Here is a 22,540-nt window from a genome sequence, read left to right on the forward strand (position 1 = left end):
TCACAGTGATTTTCATAGTAATTTTCAACAAATAATTTAGAGTGTACATTTGGGTACATCTGCATACACTTACATAAAAAAGTGCGTGGAATTAAAATAAATAGTGTCAAAAATCCGGAGAATTTATTTTTAAGGCCTACATGTTTGTTTTTAATATTTACATGGTGTGCCTTAACCAAATTTAAATGGAAGGTGCTTACACCTGGGAAGTTTTTGCAGATTCTGATGGGAGGGATTTTCAAATAAATCGCGATTTAAATTCACATTTTTAGGGGTTCTTTTGGTTTTCATGATTTTGCTTGGAAACCGCGAGAGCTGTGTAATTGGGCCTAAAGAAAATGTTGTAGCTGTGAAAATTCTTCATAAGATTGACCTTTATGATATTTTCGTAGGTTTTACTGTTTTTGAGATATATAAGTTCAACTTGAGACAATGTACTAGCTGTATCGCCTCCTTATAAAACAATATCATGCTAAGTGCGCCTTAACTAACTTCTGAAGAAAACCGCTTACACATCGGAAGATTTCGCGGATTCTGAAACAGCAATGTTCATAGATAAGAAAAATAAAAATAACAGAAAAAATCGACGGAGAAATTTTTAAATAAATCGCGATCAAAATTCATAATTTTTCGGTTTTTTATGTTTTCACGATTTTGCTTGGAAACCGCAAGTCGTATCGATATGAATCTAAAGAAAATGTTGTAGCTGTGAAAATTCTCTAAAAGATTGGATGATTTCGTTTTTCCTAGGTTGTAGCATTTTCAAGATATATAAGTTTAATTTGGGAAATTGCAGTAATGAAATTGTTTTATAAGGAGACGATGCAGTCAGTGCATTGTCTAAATTTGAACTTCTATATCTCAAAAACGGTAAAACCTACGAAAATATCATAAAGGTCAATCTTGTGGAGAATTTTCACAGCTACAACATTTTCTTTAGGCCCATTTACATAGGACTCGCAGTTTTCAAGCAAAATCGTGAAAACCTAAAGAACCCCTAAAAATGTGAATTTAAATCGCGATTTATTTGAAAATCCCTCCGGCGATTTTTTTTTTCTTGATATTTCTCATCAATGAGCATTGTAGTTTCAGAATCTGCAAAAACTTCCCAGGTGTAAGCACCTTCCATTTAAAATAAGTTAAGGCGCACCGTGTTTATTGTTAACGTTAAAGTGGAAGGATTTTTTTGTAATGATAAATAATTTGTCCACAATTGAATAACAATTTATTTAATCTTCCCATTCTTCATTATAAGCTCAATTCTATATAAAAAGTCTCAAGAACAAAAACTTTCCCACCTTCCCAGTCCCATATGGTACCAAATAGAACGAAAGTAATAGCATTCCATATGGCCAGAAACAATTTCCAGAAATTCGTAACACAGATAATGGTACATAATCAACCTCCTTTGACTGAGTACCCCTTTCCAACTCGCCTTTGTCAATAGATAGAGAAATTAATTACAGATAGATGACTGTAGTAACAGTCAACATGGCAGCCAAACAAGAAGAATGACACTGACACTTACACAGAGTATGGACAATTCAGATGAATGGATAAATAGTTGGTTAGATGATGATGCTGATGGGTGGTCGGTGTATGAATGCAATGTACGGCTGTTGGTTTTTAAGGTAACATGAGGTTGTCATTGGTTTCGAGTTTATGTCAAATCATGAACAAAATGGATTTCTATGCAGTGAGCGATAGCCTTAATCTACGAGTCGTAACATCCATACGAAAAATCACTTACCCTTACTTGATGGTTGAGGTTGTTGTTACAATGACAACAAGGTTGCTGGAGGCAGCTCATGTTTGACATCACTTTTAGCTGCCATATGCTAATGGCTGAACAGCTTGCTATCCGGCTAATTGCAATGACCTGACATTTGAACGTTTACACTGGCTCGAAAACTTTTGTAATTTTGTCCAACAAGTTCACGGATTTCAAACAATTTCGGCAAACATTTGCCGAATCAACACTAAGTCGTTTTATGTTACTGTTACTGGGTGCGGAAGAAGAGGATGCTGTGAACAGCGATGGTGGTCTTGTCTTGATGTTTTACGATGTTCGCTTTATTCGTTCACTTGCCGCTAGTTGGTTGATTGTTGTTGTTGGTAGTAATGAAATGAGGAAAGGAACTAAACAGAAGAAAGTGGATACTTTCGTTTTTGGCGAAACACGCTTATTTAACCGCTCTACACTACATGCAGTCTGTGTCCACCAGGTTGAACTGATTTCAAGCATCAGGTAGTGCTAACAACGAACCCAAAAACATCTTCATCTTTCGTGGCCCAATACGCATAGCATCCACAGGAATGTGCGCGCACACACCAAAAACAAATACCAACACATAAGCCCACATTGCAAGTTATTCCAATGGCTGGAAGTTCTACAAAAGCTTTAAATAGCATACACAAGCATGCAACAACAAGTTGCCTATCAAGCGACGAAAAGGAAAACTGCCGAAGAAGCAACAGGAGGCATTGGTTTGTGTTCGGCGACCAACAACTCATTCATAATATAACTTCGTAAAAGCTTTCGGTGTTTCCAGGCCATGGTTGTGGAAGGGATGTTAAAAGCTTTTTTCATAACAGTAGGGAATGGAAGCTTTCGTGTGTTGACAAATTACGCCCACGCAATGTAATGTTTACATTGTGTGAGATGGGGATGAAGATGAAAAGCTTCTTGTAATAGGTTTTAAAATAACAGTTAAGACTCTTAAGAGTAGCCCACAAAATTGAAGGGAGTAAAAGCTCTGTGGACTATTAAAAAATAAGAGAGTCACATACAAACGAATTAATCTTAGGCTATTTAAGAGAAATAGTGGCGTCGAGTAATTTCGAGGACTTTCGGAACTAAATAGTATATTTTTATAAATAAAATTGTTTAGAACATTTTTAGAGAATTTTAAACCAAATTAAATATTAAAAATGAGTATTTAAGGGAGAACCAAAATTTAATTTTTAGTTAGGTTTCATAACTTATTTAAAGTTGTTTAAATAATATTTTCAGAGGTCTTTTAAGCAATAACGGTGGATTTTTTAAAGGGCAATAATCGTGGATTTTTAAAGTATATTTTCAGAGGATTTTTAAGGCAATAATCTTGGATTTTTTAAAGAATATTTTCAGGCGATTTTTGACTGGATTTTTTAAAGAATATTTTCAGAGGATTTTTAAGGCAATAATCGTGAATTTTTTAAAGAATATTTTCAGAGGATTTTTAAGGCAATAGTCATAAATTTTTTAAAGAATATTTTCAGAGGATTTTAAGGCAATAATCGTGGATTTTTTAAAGAATATTTTCAGAGGATTTTTAAGACAATAATCACGGATTTTTTAAAGAATATTTTCAGAGGATGTTTAAGGCAATAATCGTGGATTTTTTTAAGAATATTTTCAGAGGATTTTAAGGCAATAATCGTGGATTTTTTAAAGAATATTTTCAGAGGATTTTTAAGACAATAATCACGGATTTTTTAAAGAATATTTTCAAAGGATGTTTAAGGCAATAATCGTGGATTTTTTTAAGAATATTTTCAGAGAATTTTTAAGGCAATAATGGTGGATTTTTTAAAGAATATTTTCAGAGGATTTTTAAGGCAATAATCGTGGATTTTTTAAAGAATATTTTCAGAGGATTTCTAAGGCAATAATCGTGGATTTTTAAAGAATATTTTCAGAGGATTTCTAAGGCAATAATCGTGGATTTTTTAAAGAATATTTTCGGAGGATTTCTAAGGCAATAATCGTGGATTTTTTAAAGAATATTTTCAGAGGATTTCTAAGGCAATAATCGTGGATTTTTTAAAGAATATTTTCAGAGGATTTCTAAGGCAATAATCGTGGATTTTTTAAAGAATATTTTCAGAGGATTTCTAAGGCAATAATCGTGGATTTTTTAAAGAATATTTTCAGAGGATTTCTAAGGCAATAATCGAGGATTTTTTAAAGAATATTTTCAGAGGATTTCTAAGGCAATAATCGTGGATTTTTTATAGAATATTTTCAGAGGATTTCTCAGGCAATAATCGTGGATTTTTTTAAAGAATATTTTCAGAGGATTTTTAAGGCAATAATCGTGGATTTTTTAAAGAATATTTTCAGAGGATTTCTAAGGCAATAATCGTGGATTTTTTAAAGAATATTTTCAGAGGATTTCTAAGGCAATAATCGTGGATTTTTTAAAGAATATTTTCAGAGGATTTCTAAGGCAATAATCGTGGATTTTTTAAAGAATATTTTCAGAGGATATCTAAGGCAATAATCGTGGACTTTTTAAAGAATATTTTCAGAGGATTTCTGAGGCAATAATCGTGGATTTTTTAAAGAATATTTTCAGAGGATTTCTGAGGCAATAATTGTGGATATTTTAAAGAATATTTTCAGAGGATTTCTGAGGCAATAATTGTGGATATTTTAAAGAATATTTTCAGAGGATTTCTGAGGCAATAATCGTGGATTTTTTAAAGAATATTTTCAGAGGATTTCTAAGACAATAATTGTGCATTTTTAAAGAATATTTTCAGAAGATTTTTAAGGCAATAATGGTGGTTTTTTGAAGAATATTTGCAGAGAATGTTTAAGGCAATAATCGTGGATTTTTTAAAGAATATTTTCAGAGGGTTTTTAAGGCAATAATCGTGGATTTTTTAAAGAATATTTTCAGAGGATTTTTAAGGCAATAATCGTGGATTTTTTAAAGAATATTTTCAGAGGATTTCTAAGGCAATAATCGTGGATTTTTTAATGAATATTTTCAGAGGATTTCTAAGACAATAATTGTGCATTTTTAAAGAATATTTTCAGAAGATTTTTAAGGCAATAATGGTGGTTTTTTGAAGAATATTTGCAGAGAATGTTTAAGGCAATAATCGTGGATTTTTTAAAGAATATTTTCAGAGGGTTTTTAAGGCAATAATCGTGGATTTTTTAAAGAATATTTTCAGAGGATTTCTAAGGCAATAATCGTGGATTTTTTAAAGAATATTTTCAGAGGATTTCTAAGGCAATAATCGTGGATTTTTTATAGAATATTTTAAGAGGGTTTTTAAGGCAATAGTCGTGGACTTTTTAAAGAATATTTTTAGAGGATTTTTAAGGCAGTAATCGTGGATTTTTTAAAGAATATTTTCAGAGGATTTTTAAGGCAATAATCGTGGATTTTTTAAAGAATATTTTCAGAGGATTTTTACAACAATAATCGTAGATTTTTAAAGAATATTTTCAGAGGATTTTTTAAGGCAATAATCGTGGGTTTTTTAAAGAATATTTTCAGAGGATTTTTAAGGCAATAATCGTGGATTTTTTAAAGAATATTTTCAGAGGATTTTTAAGGCAATAATCGTGGATTTTTTAAAGAATATTTTCAGAGGATTTTTAAGGCAATAATCGTGGATTTTTTAAAGAATATTTTCAGAGGATTTTTAAGGCAATAATCGTGGATTTTTTAAATAATATTTTCAGAGGATTTTTAAGGCAATAATCGTGGATTTTTTAAATAATATTTTCAGAAGATTTTTAAGGCAATAATCGTGGATTTTTTAAATAATATTTTCAGAAGATTTTTAAGGCAATAATCGTGGATTTTTTAAATAATATTTCAGAAGATTTTTAAGGCAATAATCGTGGATTTTTTAAATAATATTTTCAAAATATTTTTAAGGCAATAATCGTGGATTTTTTAAATAATATTTTCAAAATATTTTTAAGGCAATAATCGTGGATTTTTTAAATAATATTTTCAGAAGATTTTTAAGGCAATAATCGTGGATTTTTTAAATAATATTTTCAAAATATTTTTAAGGCAATAATCGTGGATTTTTTAAATAATATTTTCAGAAGATTTTTAAGGCAATAATCGTGGATTTTTTAAAGAAAATTTTCAGAGCATTTTTAAGGCAATAATCGTGGATTTTTTTAAAGAATATTTTCAGAGCATTTTTAAGGCAATAATCGTGGATTTTTTAAAGAATATTTTCAGAGCATTTTTAAGGCAACAATCGTGGATTTTTTAAAGAAAATTTTCAGAGCATTTTTAAGGCAATAATCGTGGATTTTTTAAAGAATATTTTCAGAGCATTTTTAAGGCAATAATCGTGGATTTTTTAAAGAATATTATCAGAGCATTTTTAAGGCAACAATCGTGGATTTTTTAAAGAATATTTTCAGAAGATTTCTAAGGCAATAATCGTAGATTTTTTAAAGAATATTTTCAGAGGATTTCTAAGGCAATAATCGTGGATTTTTTAAAGAATATTTTCAGTGGATTTCTAAGGCAATTATCGTGGATTTTTTAAAGAATATTTTCAGTGGATTTCTAAGGCAATAATCGTGGATTTTTTAAAGAATATTTTCAGAGGATTTCTAAGGCAATAATCGTTGATTTTTTAAAGAATATTTTCAGAGGATTTCTAAGGCAATAATCGTGGATTTTTTAAAGAATATTTTCAGTGGATTTCTAAGGCAATAATCGTGGATTTTTTAAAGAATATTTTCAGAGGATTTCTAAGGCAATAATCGTGGATTTTTTAAAGAATATTTTCAGTGGATTTCTAAGGCAATAATCGTGGATTTTTTAAAGAATATTTTCAGTGGATTTCTAAGGCAATAATCGTGGATTTTTTAATGAATATTTTCAGAGGATTTCTAAGGCAATAATCGTGGATTTTTTAAAGAATATTTTCAGGGGATTTTTAAGGCAATAATCGTGGATTTTTAAAGAATATTTTCAGAGGATTTTTAAGGCAATAATCGTGGATTTTTTTAAAGAATATTTTCAGAGGATTTTTAAGGCAATAATCGTCGATTTTTTTAAAGAAAAATTTCAGAGGATTTTTATGGCAATAATCTTGGATTTTTTAAAGAAAATTTTCAGAGGATTTTTAGGGCAATAATCGTGGAATTTTTAAAGAATATTTTCAGAATATTTTTAAGGCAATAATCGTGGATTTTTTTAAAGAATATTTTTAAAGATTATTTTCAGAGGATTTTTAAGGCAATAATCGTGGATTTTTTAAAGAATATTTTCAGAGGATTTTAAAGGCAATAATCGTGGATTTTTTAAAGAATATTTTCAGAGGATTTTTAAGGCAATAATCGTGGATTTTTTAAAGAATATTTTCAGAGGATTTTTAAGGCAATAATCGTGGATTTTTTAAAGAATATTTTCAGAGGATTTTTAAGGCAATAACCGTGGATTTTTTAAAGAATATTTTCAGGGGACTTTTAAGGCAATAATCGTGGATTTTTCAAAGAATATTTTCAGAGGATTTTTAAGGCAATAACCGTGGATTTTTTAAAGAATATTTTCAGGGGACTTTTAAGGCAATAATCGTGGATTTTTCAAAGAATATTTTCAGAGGATTTTTAAGGCTATAATCGTCGATTTTTTTAAAGAAAAATTTCAGAGGATTTTTAAGGCAATAATCGTGGATTTTTTAAAGAATATTTTCAAAATATTTTTAAAGATTATTTTCAGAGGATTTTTAAGGCAATAATCGTGGATTTTTTAAAGAATATTTTCAAAATATTTTTAAAGATTATTTTCAGAGGATTTTTAAGGCAATAATCGTGGATTTTTTAAAGAATATTTTCAGAGGATTTTTAAGGCAATAATCGTGGATTTTTTAAAGAATATTTTCAGTGGATTTCTAACGCAATAATCGTGGATTTTTTAATGAATATTTTCAGAGGATTTCTAAGGCAATAATCGTGGATTTTTTAAAGAATATTTTCAGGGGATTTTTAAGGCAATAATCGTGGATTTTTAAAGAATATTTTCAGAGGATTTTTAAGGCAATAATCGTGGATTTTTTTAAAGAATATTTTCAGAGGATTTCTAAGGCAATAATCGTGGATTTTTTAAAGAATATTTTCAGTGGATTTCTAAGGCAATAATCGTGGATTTTTTAAAGAATATTTTCAGTGGATTTCTAAGGCAATAATCGTGGATTTTTTAATGAATATTTTCAGAGGATTTCTAAGGCAATAATCGTGGATTTTTTAAAGAATATTTTCAGGGGATTTTTAAGGCAATAATCGTGGATTTTTAAAGAATATTTTCAGAGGATTTTTAAGGCAATAATCGTGGATTTTTTTAAAGAATATTTTCAGAGGATTTTTAAGGCAATAATCGTCGATTTTTTTAAAGAAAAATTTCAGAGGATTTTTATGGCAATAATCTTGGATTTTTTAAAGAAAATTTTCAGAGGATTTTTAGGGCAATAATCGTGGAATTTTTAAAGAATATTTTCAGAATATTTTTAAGGCAATAATCGTGGATTTTTTTAAAGAATATTTTCAAAATATTTTTAAAGATTATTTTCAGAGGATTTTTAAGGCAATAATCGTGGATTTTTTAAAGAATATTTTCAGAGGATTTTAAAGGCAATAATCGTGGATTTTTTAAAGAATATTTTCAGAGGATTTTTAAGGCAATAATCGTGGATTTTTTAAAGAATATTTTCAGAGGATTTTTAAGGCAATAATCGTGGATTTTTTAAAGAATATTTTCAGAGGATTTTTAAGGCAATTACCGTGGATTTTTTAAAGAATATTTTCAGGGGACTTTTAAGGCAATAATCGTGGATTTTTCAAAGAATATTTTCAGAGGATTTTTAAGGCAATAACCGTGGATTTTTTAAAGAATATTTTCAGGGGACTTTTAAGGCAATAATCGTGGATTTTTCAAAGAATATTTTCAGAGGATTTTTAAGGCTATAATCGTCGATTTTTTTAAAGAAAAATTTCAGAGGATTTTTAAGGCAATAATCGTGGATTTTTTAAAGAATATTTTCAAAATATTTTTAAAGATTATTTTCAGAGGATTTTTAAGGCAATAATCGTGGATTTTTTAAAGAATATTTTCAGAGGATTTTTAAGGCAATAATCGTGGATTTTTTAAAGAATATTTTCAGAAGATTTTTAAGGCAATAATCGTGGATTTTTTAAAGAATATTTTCAGAGGATTTTTAAGGCAATAATCGTGGATTTTTTAAAGAATATTTTCAGAGGATTTTTAAGGCAATAATCGTGGATTTTTTAAAGAATATTTTCAGAGGATTTTTAAGGCAATAATCGTGGATTTTTTAAAGAATATTTTCAGAGGATTTTTAAGGCAATAATCGTCGATTTTTTTAAAGAAAAATTTCAGAGGATTTTTATGGCAATAATCGTGGATTTTTTAAAGAAAATTTTCAGAGGATTTTTAGGGCAATAATCGTGGAATTTTTAAAGAATATTTTCAGAATATTTTTAAGGCAATAATCGTGGATTTTTTTAAAGAATATTTTCAAAATATTTTAAAGATTATTTTCAGAGGATTTTTAAGGCAATAATCGTGGATTTTTTAAAGAATATTTTCAGAGGATTTTTAAGGCAATAACCGTGGATTTTTTAAAGAATATTTTCAGGGGACTTTTAAGGCAATAATCGTGGATTTTTCAAAGAATATTTTCAGAGGATTTTTAAGGCAATAACCGTGGATTTTTTAAAGAAAAATTTCAGAGGATTTTTAAGGCAATAATCGTGGATTTTTTAAAGAATATTTTCAAAATATTTTTAAAGATTATTTTCAGAGGATTTTTAAGGCAATAATCGTGGATTTTTTAAAGAATATTTTCAGAGGATTTTTAAGGCAATAATCGTGGATTTTTTAAAGAATATTTTCAGAGGATTTTTAAGGCAATAATCGTGGATTTTTTAAAGAATATTTTCAGAGGATTTTTAAGGCAATAATCGTGGATTTTTTAAAGAATATTTTCAGAGGATTTTTAAGGCAATAATCGTGGATTTTTTAAAGAATATTTTCAGAGGATTTTTAAGGCAATAATCGTGGATTTTTTAAAGAATATTTTCAGAGGATTTTTAAGGCAATAATCGTGGATTTTTTAAAGAATATTTTCAGAGGATTTTTAAGGCAATAATCGTGGATTTTTTAAAGAATATTTTCAGAAGATTTTTGAGGCAACAGTCGTGGATTTTTTAAAGAATATTTTCAGAGGACTTTTAAGGAAATCATCGTGGATTTTTAAAGAATATTTTCAGAGGACTTTTACAACAATAATCGCGGAGTTTTTAAAGAATATTTTCAGAGGACTTTTACAACAATAATCGCGGAGTTTTTAAAGAATATTTTCAGAGGATTTTCAAAGCAATAATAGTGTATTTTTTAAAGAATATTTTCGTAGCACTTTTAGGGCAATAATCGTGTATACTTCAAAATATGTTCGCAGAGGAATTTTAGGGCAATAATTGTGGACTTTTTAAAATATATTCCCATAGGACTTTTATTTGTATAATCGTGGATTGTCTAAAAAATATTTTCACAGCATTTTTAAGGCAATAATCGTGGATTTGTTAAAGGATATTTTTAGATAACTTTTGAGCCAATAATTGTGGATTTATAAATAACATTTTTTAGAAGAAGTTCAACGCAATAATCTTGAATTAAGGACAACAACCTTGATTTCATCTCCTTCTCCATTGCTACAATAATACAAAATGTATTTATTTATTATTGCAATAAAAGTGAAAAACTCATCTCTGTCATAAAATATCAATCGTTTTCATATCTAACAACTTTGTTCTTTCTCCATTACTTTCTACGACTGTCATATATCCATAAAAATAACAGTCAATAACCATACTCTCACACATACTGCCATACACACCCATAAAAACCATTTCTCACATAGTCATTGAATGTGTAAACCCCATAACCTTTTCGAATACCCGCCGCTCTAACAGCAATGTGTTAATAATTCTATTTCGTCGAATAAATTCTAAACAAATTTACAATATTATTTCCATACGCTATGCCCTTTCACACTCCAAGAACCGCACCCCTGCAGCACTTGGCGTTGCTTTTTATTTATCCATCAACTATAATAAATTAACGTGTAATTCTTAGGGTTTGATTACTTGACTTGTTCCTCTTCAATCATCGACAGCAACAGCGGCGACTAACTTCTGAAGGAGTGTGTTTGCTAGCTATACTTGTAGTAGTTGTTGCTGTTTTTTTATTTTCTGTTATGGCCAATAACATTTTACGCAATCTTTGTTTTTAATTTATGTTCTTTTTCATTTTAATAAAGTCATAATTGCCATGACGTAGTTGTTGTTGCCTTTTTTTGCAAGGGAAGCCTTGTGTAGAAATTCCAGTAGTCGCCTAACTGTTTGATGTTGGGGGATGTTAGTTTGATTTATGTCTAAATGACGATGGACGTCATGAAATTTTAATGTCGTTTTGGGTAAAAATATGACAAAGTCTTTAAAAAATAACATTTTCAAAATCCACGATAATTGCTCTGAAATTCCTTAAAAAATAATATTTTAAAAATCCACGATTAGTGCTCTGCAAGCCCTTGAAAAATAATATTTTAAAAATCCACGATTATTGGATTGGAAGTCCTTGAAAAATAATATTTTGAAAATCCACGATTATTGCATTTGAAGTCCTTGAAAAATAATATTTTGAAAATCCACGATTATTGCATTGGAAGTCCTTGAAAAATAATATTTTAAAAATCCACGATTATTGCTCTGCAAGTCCTTGAAAAATAATATTTTAAAAATCCACGATTATTGCTCTAAAAGTCCATGAAAAATAATATTTTAAAAATCCACGATTATTGCTCTAAAAGTCCTTGAAAAATAATATTTTAAAAACCCACGATTATTGCTCTAAAAGTCCATGAAAAATAATATTTTAAAAATCCACGATTATTGCTCTAAAAGTCCATGAAAAATAATATTTTAAAAACCCACGATTATTGCTATAAAAGTCCATGAAAAATAATATTTTAAAAATCCACGATTATTGCTCTAAAAGTCCATGAAAAATAATATCTTAAAAATCCACGATTATTGCCCTGGAAGTCTTTGAAAAATAATATTTTAAAAACCCACGATTATTGCTCTAAAAGACCATGAGAAATAATATTTTAAAAATCCACGATTATTGCCCTGGAAGTCTTTGAAAAATAATATTTAAAAAATCCACGATTATTGCCCTGAAAATCTTTGAAAAATAATATTTAAAAAATCCACGATTATTGCCCTGAAAGTCTTTGAAAAATAATATTTAAAAAATCCACGATTATTGCTCTGCCAGTCCTTGAAAAATAATATTTTAAAAATCCACGATTATTGCTCTGCAAGTCCTTGAAAAATAATATTTTAAAAATCCACGATTATTGCTCTGCAAGTCTTTGAAAAATAATATTTTAAAAATCCACGATTATTGCTCTAAAAGTCCATGAAAAATAATATCTTAAAAATCCACGATTATTGCCCTGGAAGTCTTTGAAAAATAATATTTTAAAAACCCACGATTATTGCTCTAAAAGTCCATGAAAAATAATATCTTAAAAATCCACGATTATTGCCCTGGAAGTCTTTGAAAAATAATATTTTAAAAATCCACGATTATTGCTCTAAAAGTCCATGAAAAATAATATCTTAAAAATCCACGATTATTGCCCTGGAAGTCTTTGAAAAATAATATTTTAAAAATCCACAATTATTGCTCTGAGAGTCCCTGACAAATAATATTTTAAAAATCCACGATTATTGCTCTGAAAGTCCCTAAAAAATAATATTTTAAAAATCCACAATTATTGCTCTGAAAGTCCCTAAAAAATAATATTTTAAAAATCCACAATTATTGCTCTAAAAGTCCCTGAAAAATAATATTTTAAAAATCCACGATTATTGCTCAGAAAGTCCCTGAAAAATAATATTTTAAAAATCCCTAAATAATAATATTTTAAAAATCCAAGATTATTGCTCAGAAAGTCCCTGAAAAATAATATTTTAAAAATCCCTGAAAAATAATATTTTAAAAATCCACGATTATTGCATTGGAAGTCCTTGAAAAATAATATTTTAAAAATCCACGATTATTGCATTGGAAGTCCTTGAAAAATAATATTTTAAAAATCCACGATTATTGCATTGGAAGTCCTTGAAAAATAATATTTTAAAAATCCACGATTATTGCATTGGAAGTCCTTGAAAAATAATATTTTAAAAATCCACGATTATTGCATTGGAAGTCCTTGAAAAATAATATTTTAAAAATCCACGATTATTGCATTGGAAGTCCTTGAAAAATAATATTTAAAAAATCCACGATTATTGCATTGGAAGTCCTTGAAAAATAATATTTAAAAAATCCACGATTATTGCATTGGAAGTCCTTGAAAAATAATATTTAAAAAATCCACGATTATTGCATTGGAAGTCCTTGAAAAATAATATTTAAAAAATCCACGATTATTGCATTGGAAGTCCTTGAAAAATAATATTTAAAAAATCCACGATTAATGCATTGGAAGTCCTTGAAAAATAATATTTAAAAAATCCACGATTAATGCATTGGAAGTCCTTGAAAAATAATATTTTAAAAATCCACGATTATTGCATTAGAAGTCCTTGAAAAATAATATTTTAAAAATTCACGATTATTGCATTGGAAGTCCTTGAAAAATAATAATTTAAAAATCCACGATTAATGCATTGGAAGTCCTTGAAAAATAATATTTAAAAAATCCACGATTATTGCATTGGAAGTCCTTGAAAAATAATATTTAAAAAATCCACGATTATTGCATTGAAAGTCCTTGAAAAATAATATTTAAAAAATCCACGATTATTGCATTGGAAGTCCTTGAAAAATAATATTTAAAAAATCCACGATTATTGCTGTGAAAGTTTTTTAAAAATCCACGATTATTGCTCTGAAAGTCCCTTGGAAGTCCTTGAAAAATAATATTTAAAAAATCCACGATTATTGCATTGGAAGTCCTTGAAAAATAATATTTAAAAAATCCACGATTATTGCATTGGAAGTCCTTGAAAAATAATATTTAAAAAATCCACGATTATTGCATTGGAAGTCCTTGAAAATAATATTTAAAAAATCCACGATTATTGCTCTGAAAGTCCCTGAAAAATAATATTTTAAAAATCCACGATTATTGCTTTGAAAGTTTTTGAAAAATAATATCTTAAAAATCCACGATTATTGCTTTGAAAATCCTTGAAAAATAATATTTAAAAAATCCACGATTATTGCATTGGAAGTCCTTGAAAAATAATATTTAAAAAATCCACGATTATTGCATTGGAAGTCCTTGAAAAATAATATTTAAAAAATCCACGATTATTGCATTGGAAGTCCTTGAAAAATAATATTTAAAAAATCCACGATTAATGCATTGGAAGTCCTTGAAAAATAATATTTAAAAAATCCACGATTAATGCATTGGAAGTCCTTGAAAAATAATATTTTAAAAATCCACGATTATTGCATTAGAAGTCCTTGAAAAATAATATTTTAAAAATTCACGATTATTGCATTGGAAGTCCTTGAAAAATAATATTTTAAAAATCCACGATTAATGCATTGGAAGTCCTTGAAAAATAATATTTAAAAAATCCACGATTATTGCATTGGAAGTCCTTGAAATATAATTTTTAAAAAATCCACGATTATTGCTGTGAAAGTTTTTTAAAAATCCACGATTATTGCTCTGAAAGTCCCTTGGAAGTCCTTGAAAAATAATATTTAAAAAATCCACGATTATTGCTGTGAAAGTTTTTTAAAAATCCACGATTATTGCTCTGAAAGTCCCTTGGAAGTCCTTGAAAAATAATATTTAAAAAATCCACGATTATTGCATTGGAAGTCCTTGAAAATAATATTTAAAAAATCCACGATTATTGCTCTGAAAGTCCCTGAAAAATAATATTTTAAAAATCCACGATTATTGCTTTGAAAATCTTTGAAAAATAATATTTTAAAAATCCACGATTATTGCTGTGAAAGTTTTTGAAAAATAATATCTTAAAAATCCACGATTATTGGTTTGAAAATCCTTGAAAAATAATATTTAAAAAATCCACGATTATTGCATTGGAAGTCCTTGAAAAATAATATTTAAAAAATCCACGATTATTGCATTGGAAGTCCTTGAAAAATAATATTTAAAAAATCCACGATTATTGCATTGGAAGTCCTTGAAAAATAATATTTAAAAAATCCACGATTATTGCATTGGAAGTCCTTGAAAAATAATATTTAAAAAATCCACGATTATTGCATTGGAAGTCCTTGAAAAATAATATTTAAAAAATCCACGATTATTGCCTTGGAAGTCCTTGAAAAATAATATTTAAAAAATCCACGATTATTGCCTTGGAAGCCCTTGAAAAATAATATTTAAAAAATCCACGATTATTGCCTTGGAAGTCCTTGAAAAATAATATTTAAAAAATCCACGATTATTGCATTGGAAGTCCTTGAAAAATAATATTTAAAAAATCCACGATTATTGTCTTGGAAGTCCTTGAAAAATAATATTTAAAAAATCCACGATTATTGCTTTGAAAATCCTTGAAAAATAATGTTTAAAAAATCCACGGTTATTGCATTGGAAGTCCTTGAAAAATAATATTTAAAAAATCCACGATTATTGCATTGGAAGTCCTTGAAAAATAATATTTAAAAAATCCACGATTATTGCATTGGAAGTCCTTGAAAAATAATATTTAAAAAATCCACGATTATTGCATTGGAAGTCCTTGAAAAATAATATTTAAAAAATCCACGATTATTGCATTGGAAGTCCTTGAAAAATAATATTTAAAAAATCCACGATTATTGCATTGGAAGTCCTTGAAAAATAATATTTAAAAAATCCACGATTATTGCATTGGAAGTCCTTGAAAAATAATATTTTAAAAAGTATTGCTCTGAAAGTCCTTAAAAAATAACATTTTCAAAATCCACGATTATTGCATTGGAAGTCCTTGAAAAATAATATTTAAAAAATCCACGATTATTGCATTGGAAGTCCTTGAAAAATAATATTTAAAAAATCCACGATTATTGCATTGGAAGTCCTTGAAAAATAATATTTTAAAAAGTATTGCTCTGAAAGTCCTTAAAAAATAACATTTTCAAAATCCACGATTATTGCATTGGAAGTCCTTGAAAAATAATATTTAAAAAATCCACGATTATTGCATTGGAAGTCCTTGAAAAATAATATTTAAAAAATCCACGATTATTGCATTGGAAGTCCTTGAAAAATAATATTTAAAAAATCCACGATTATTGCTCTAAAAGTCTTTGAAAAATAATATTTAAAAAATCCACGATTATTGCATTGGAAGTCCTTGAAAAATAATATTAAAAAAATCCACGATTATTGCATTGGAAGTCCTTGAAAAATAATATTTAAAAAATCCACGATTATTGCATTGGAAGTCCTTCAAAAATAATATTTAAAAAATCCACGATTATTGCTCTGAAATTCCTTGAAAAATAATATTTTAAAAATCCACGATTATTGCTCTGAAAGTCTTTGAAAAATAATATTTTAAAAATCCACGATTATTGCTCTGCAAGTCCTTTAAAAATAATATTTTAAAAATCCACGATTATTGCTCTGAAAGTCTTTGAAAAATAATATTTTAAAAATCCACGATTATTGCATTGGAAGTCCTTGAAAAATAATATTTTAAAAATCCACGATTATTGCTCTAAAAGTCTTTGAAAAATAATATTTTAAAAATACACGATTATTGCTCTGCAAGTCTTTGAAAAATAATATTTTAAAAATACACGATTATTGCTCTGCAAGTCTTTGAAAAATAATATTTTAAAAATCCACGATTATTGCTCTGCAAGTCTTTGAAAAATAATATTTTAAAAATCCACGATTATTGCTCTAAAAGTCTTTGAAAAATAATATTTAAAAAATCCACGATTATTGCATTGGAAGTCCTTGAAAAATAATATTAAAAAAATCCACGATTATTGCATTGGAAGTCCTTGAAAAATAATATTTAAAAAATCCACGATTATTGCATTGGAAGTCCTTCAAAAATAATATTTAAAAAATCCACGATTATTGCTCTGAAATTCCTTGAAAAATAATATTTTAAAAATCCACGATTATTGCTCTGAAAGTCTTTGAAAAATAATATTTTAAAAATCCACGATTATTGCTCTGCAAGTCCTTTAAAAATAATATTTTAAAAATCCACGATTATTGCTCTGAAAGTCTTTGAAAAATAATATTTTAAAAATCCACGATTATTGCTCTGAAAGTTTTTGAAAAATAATATTATGAAAATCCACGATTATTGCTCTGAAAGTCTTTGAAAAATAATATTTTAAAAATCCACGATTATTGCTCTGAAAGTCCTTCAAAAATAGTATTTTAAAAGCCCACTTTCATTGTTCCGAAAGCCATCCACAAACTTGGATAAAATCACGATTATTGTTCTGGAAGTCCTCCTACCCCCTTCCACCCCATTATATTACACACCAATGAATCTCACAATCAAAACTAATCACAAATCAATGAAACTACATAACAACACTAAATATCTACTTCGGTCCATCAATAATCCACTTAGTTGTCAATGATGACGATGATGATTTCACAACTTGAACTGCTTTTCAAAATGTAGTTTAGCTGCTATTTATCACATTTTTAAATCAATTACAGATAAAGGGTTCCCAAAGCCATCACTTACATATTGACAAGATGACATGTGAAAACGGAACACACGCAATAAAATGTTCTTTAAACTCTAAAAAGAGATTCTCCGACAATTGACGTCAATCAATTTCACATCATCATCATCAACGCCATCGCTATTGTGTTCTTATCGTTGATGCCATTATAAATTTCAACACATTTTTGAATCAAAACATTCCAGCGACAGTGAGGCTCCTTTTGACACAAAGGAACAAATATTCTGATGCGTAAATTGTCCGGTTGTGTTTGTAGTTTTTTTTCTATAATATTTAAAACGTGACTGTTATGAAAACTATTGTGGGATTAAAATGAAAGAATTGAGAACGGAGAAAGGCACCCTTGTGAGACATAGTTTTTTTGAAATGGAGAAATTGATAGAAAATTGTCCAATGATGTGCAGTTTAAGATAATATAAAGTTCACATTGGCGTATACGTGTTAACAGCATGTATACGCTCTAGTACTCGCTGTGATTTATTCATTCAAAACAACACGATTATGAAGCTGATAAAAGTCTTTTTTACATTTAAAAACACACAATTTAGTTTAAATATTGTAAAAATATACGATTGATATTAAAAAACGTATGATTGTAGCCGTCAACACATGTTTTTCAACATGATTTCATAGTCATTAAAATATCTTAGTATGTTATTCTTAAGAAAATCCCCCACAGTAGCCAAAGCTTATCTCAGTAAATATCCTTAATTTTTTTTATAAACCTCATGACATGCACTAAATCCTTTTATACAACAAATTTTTTGCAATGCAAACAAAAAGTAATATTGCCCCAAAGGAAGACAAACATCCTTCTTCCCTTTATCAATGGAGATAATTTCAGTTTTGCTTCTTCTTCTCGTTCTTTTTTATCATATTAAATATTTAAGAATTTTTGTCTTGCCATATTTCAGATGACATTCATTGTTGGCAGTCTTTTAATGTCAAACATAAAATGTTGGTTATGTCTTTGCTTTAGGATAATTCTTATTACTGTTGTTGTTATTGTTATTTCCACACACTCTCATATGTATTATGATTATTATTTTTATGATAAATGTCACATCCCACACACACTCTCTCTCTCCTACTCACATCCCAATTCATACATATATTGAAACATCCCACACATTGACACATGTTTGTGTTGTGTTTGTATTATTGGGATTTTCTTCGGTACTAATTAATTTTGTTTACAACCTTCAGATGTGGTTAAGATTTTATAGCTCGAATGAAAGTGGAGTGAAGAAAATTTAAGAAATATTATTGAAAATTAGTTTTGACATTATGGGTAATTCATTGGAAATTATTTTTGGCTTTATTTAAAAAGAATTGACTTGGCAATGAATTATTTTTCTGAAACTGCATTAGAAATTGAGTGAATCTTAATGTTATAACACAAAATTGAAATGGCACTTATCTCGCAAATTTGTACCTTTGTGACGATTTCAAAAATCCAAGATTATTGCTCTGAAATTCCTTAAAAAATATTTTAAAAATCCACGATTATAGCTCTGAAAGTCCTTGAAACATAAAATTTTAAAAATCCACGTTCGTAAGGTACCTATAAACCAGTAAACAAATTCGCTTATTTGGTGTATCGTATACGTGCTGACACCACTTATACGCACCAGTCTTTTGACGACTCAACAACCAAAAGTAAATTCGGGAAATGGAATAGAACGTGTAGATATGTACGTATGTATATTTCCACATTAGAAAGAGGTAAGGACAATCTTAACTGGGGACTAATCAGGCAATAAAGCCTGTATTTTAGTTGAAGTCTCCATAGCTAAAGTAAAACTACTTATAATTCGAACCACAAGACCTACAAGCTGTACACATTTTCTAAATGATCCAAGACTAACTGTAAGCGCAATTTTTTAGGCATTTAATCGGCAGCTTTCGGAAAGAATGGACCTCTAACAGATTATAAAAACACACCACGTGACTTGATTTTGTTGAACTTTCGTGTCAAAGTCTAGCGAAGTATGGACCTAATTAATAATTAAATTATTCCCTTGTAATAGAGAGCACAAGGACTACCGGTACCATAAATTGTACATAAATGCAACACTTTCTTTGGAGGTTTCTTGGAGATTGACTTGATTATGCTACAATTTTTCGACTTTTGTGGGGGCGGTACCACAAATTGTAGACCGATATGTACCATCTTCGAAGTAAGCATAGATTGGGAAGAAAAGTTGACGTGCTTAGGTGTAAATTTAGTTGAGGAACTACCTATTTTTTGGAGAATTTGCACGGACTTGCCACTAGAACGGTAATATAATGTGTGGACCATGGACTGCATTCGTGGAAATTCGAACTTCTTTGGACCAAATCGGTTACAATGTGAGGCATCAGCAAAAATACTGACATAGCTAGATTGACTGCAAAATGTCTGATACGGATTAAATAGGTCTAAAGTCATTATTGCGATAAAACACATTTTGGACTGTATCAAATTGTTCGTACCCTCAATGGCAATAAGTTGGATGTGTAATGAAGTTAGCAATGGATACCATTGATATTCGGCGGCTCTCCAATCCCTAGACAACATTTCATTATTTGTTGTATCGTATACGTTGTTGCAAAAATTATACGCACCACTACCTTGACGATGAAATATGCAGGCTAGGGTTATGACTTTTTTACAACCTCGTATTCCTGTATGATATTTTGATGAGTTTTTACCTAAGATTACATAAAATCTTAATTATAAAGTGAATCGATAAAGTAACTTCCACAAAAAAAGCTTTTAAAGTTTTAATTTTTCAGAACTTTTAAAAAAATTTTAAGTCACTTTAAACAGATATTTAACTGAAAACAAGGTATAGGGGCACACGAAATAACCAAAATGACATAATGGTCAGTTTCTCACTAATTTTATCGTCGCGTTATTACATATATATCACTTTATATTATATATAACTTTATTTCATATATTTTAAAAATTAAAAGTGGTTTGTGCGGGACATTTTGTCAATATTTAAATGAAATAAAAGCTATTTTAGTCATTAATAGGCAAAGGGTCATTCTTTCGTGCAAAAGGAAATAATTTTTTGATAATTTTTTTTAATTTTAAAAAAATTGTTCAAAGTGGTTTGTGCGGAAACTCTTTTATAATAAAATATGCAAAAGTTCATTCATTCTCACTACAGGAAATCATTTTTGGGAAAATTTTCAAAAAGTCATAAGCCTAATGCAGCAGCTAAATTTTAAAATATAATATTAAATATATTCCGTCATGTAAGAATTACGTGAAAACGGTGGTGGGATAACAGCAGAATAGAAAGGCTGCAGAAGCCGATAAGTTATTCACTGAGCAACACATACAGTTGTTCAGATGAATTAGACTTCTTTCCACTGCTCACAAGATATGTTCAATGGACCATGTTACTCAATAGTGAATTTACTTGTTGATTCCGTATTATACAATGAAACCCTTCCAATTATCAGATGTATATAATAAACTATAGCTCAGATAACTGGAAAACGTGTTAATAATTCAAACATCACATAATGTGGGGTTTTAAACTTTGTCAAAAAACGAAGAGGTTTCTAAACCGACGTATTTGCTTCATGCTCTGTTCATGCTGCGATACCTTATCCATCAAATGGGCTTTTTCTCTAATGCGAATATTCATTTATGCAAAGTTCATATGTAGTTTGGGCTAAAATTGAATGATGCCCAAGTTTAATATCATTTAGCCCATATTTGAATCACAGTAAAGCGGAGTCGATTTTATTTGGTATGTGTGTGTCGTATACGTGCTGAGAAAGAGTATACGTACCATTCTTTCAATAGTGCGATTTTCTAACCCATTTATTGACAAAAAATTTATGAATGAAAAGTTCAAATAAAAGTTGACGACACTATTGCTATCGGTAGAAATTTGCGACTACTTTTTATTGGATGCATACATATCGAAAATATCGTTAATTACCGAAATTACGGAATCCCACTGCCTCTCTATTCAGTAAATTTTTAACAACTTTACTCATTGTTTATTTTACAACAATTTTATTTGTTCGTTTTGAAGTTGTTACAAAAACAAAAGAAATGTTAACAACTTTTTAACAACTTTACTCATTGTTTATTTTAAAACAATTTCATTTGTTTGTTTTGTAGTTGTTACAAAAACAAAAGAAATTTAAACAATATCGATAATTGTTAAAAGTTACAGAATATGCCTACAGGCCTACTGGTAACGAAAAAAATATGAATAGTTTCCGGATAAGCACCGTCACCAAGTGCTAAAAATATCCTTTAGTGATTAGGACTTATATTGGACTCATATTGACATGATTCCCAAAATAAGATCCACTTCCAAAATATACTATGGACCTCTAGGTATCTCTCCATGTGTTTGACCACTGAGTACCCCATAACCAAATTAAAGTCACTTTAGGCCGCAAATGTAGATACAAACTTTAAAATGCCTAAAATCGGGTGGTACCGTTATATGAGGACTATACCAAAACCTGGAACTATGTCCATAATTTTTGGTGGGTTAGTTTCTGTACCATTGGGAACTCCAAATGCCACGTTACAGCCAATTCGGGCTAAAAATGAAGATAAATCCTCAAAATACCTGAATTCGGGTGGTGCCGCTTTTTGAAGAAGTTTGTGTACCACTGGGAACTCCAAATGCCAAGTTACAGCCAATTCGGGCTAAAAATGAAGATAAATCCTCAAAATACTTGAAAACGGGTGGTACAGCTGGGGCTATAGGAAAAAAATGGACCCATATTGGTTTTGGTTTCATATTCATGTTTTGTCATCCAAACCTGAAAAGTGTGCAAAGTTTTAGATTTTAACTAAAGAGACAGACAGCAAAGCAAGTTAAATAAAACACTGTAAAAACAAATTTTGCCAAGAATATCGCCGTAGAGGCAAAGGTATAATTTTCTCATATCAATTAGTTCATCCCGATTCCTATAGAAAAGTTTTTCAAAACCAATATACTCGAATAATGTGGCTAGCA

General features: G+C 28.8%; 1 protein-coding gene across 6 annotated transcripts in view; it reads right to left on the minus strand.

Annotated features, from left to right (window-relative positions):
* IA-2 (tyrosine phosphatase IA-2) overlaps positions 1-22,540 on the minus strand; it is a 277,811-nt gene that overhangs the window by 234,681 nt on the left and 20,590 nt on the right. Inside the window, exon 1 of one of the 6 annotated variants that reach the window (XM_073971316.1) lies at positions 1,751-2,259. The exons of the other annotated variants lie outside the window; for them this stretch is intronic. The gene's annotated coding sequence lies outside the window, so the exon portion shown is untranslated. Of the gene's footprint in view, positions 1-1,750; positions 2,260-22,540 lie in introns of those variants that run through there. 6 annotated transcript variants of the gene reach the window in all.

The sequence above is a fragment of the Musca autumnalis genome, unplaced genomic scaffold (assembly GCF_047663935.1).
Source record: "Musca autumnalis isolate F117 unplaced genomic scaffold, ASM4766393v1 scaffold_2, whole genome shotgun sequence".
Classification (NCBI taxonomy): Eukaryota; Metazoa; Arthropoda; class Insecta; order Diptera; family Muscidae; genus Musca; species Musca autumnalis.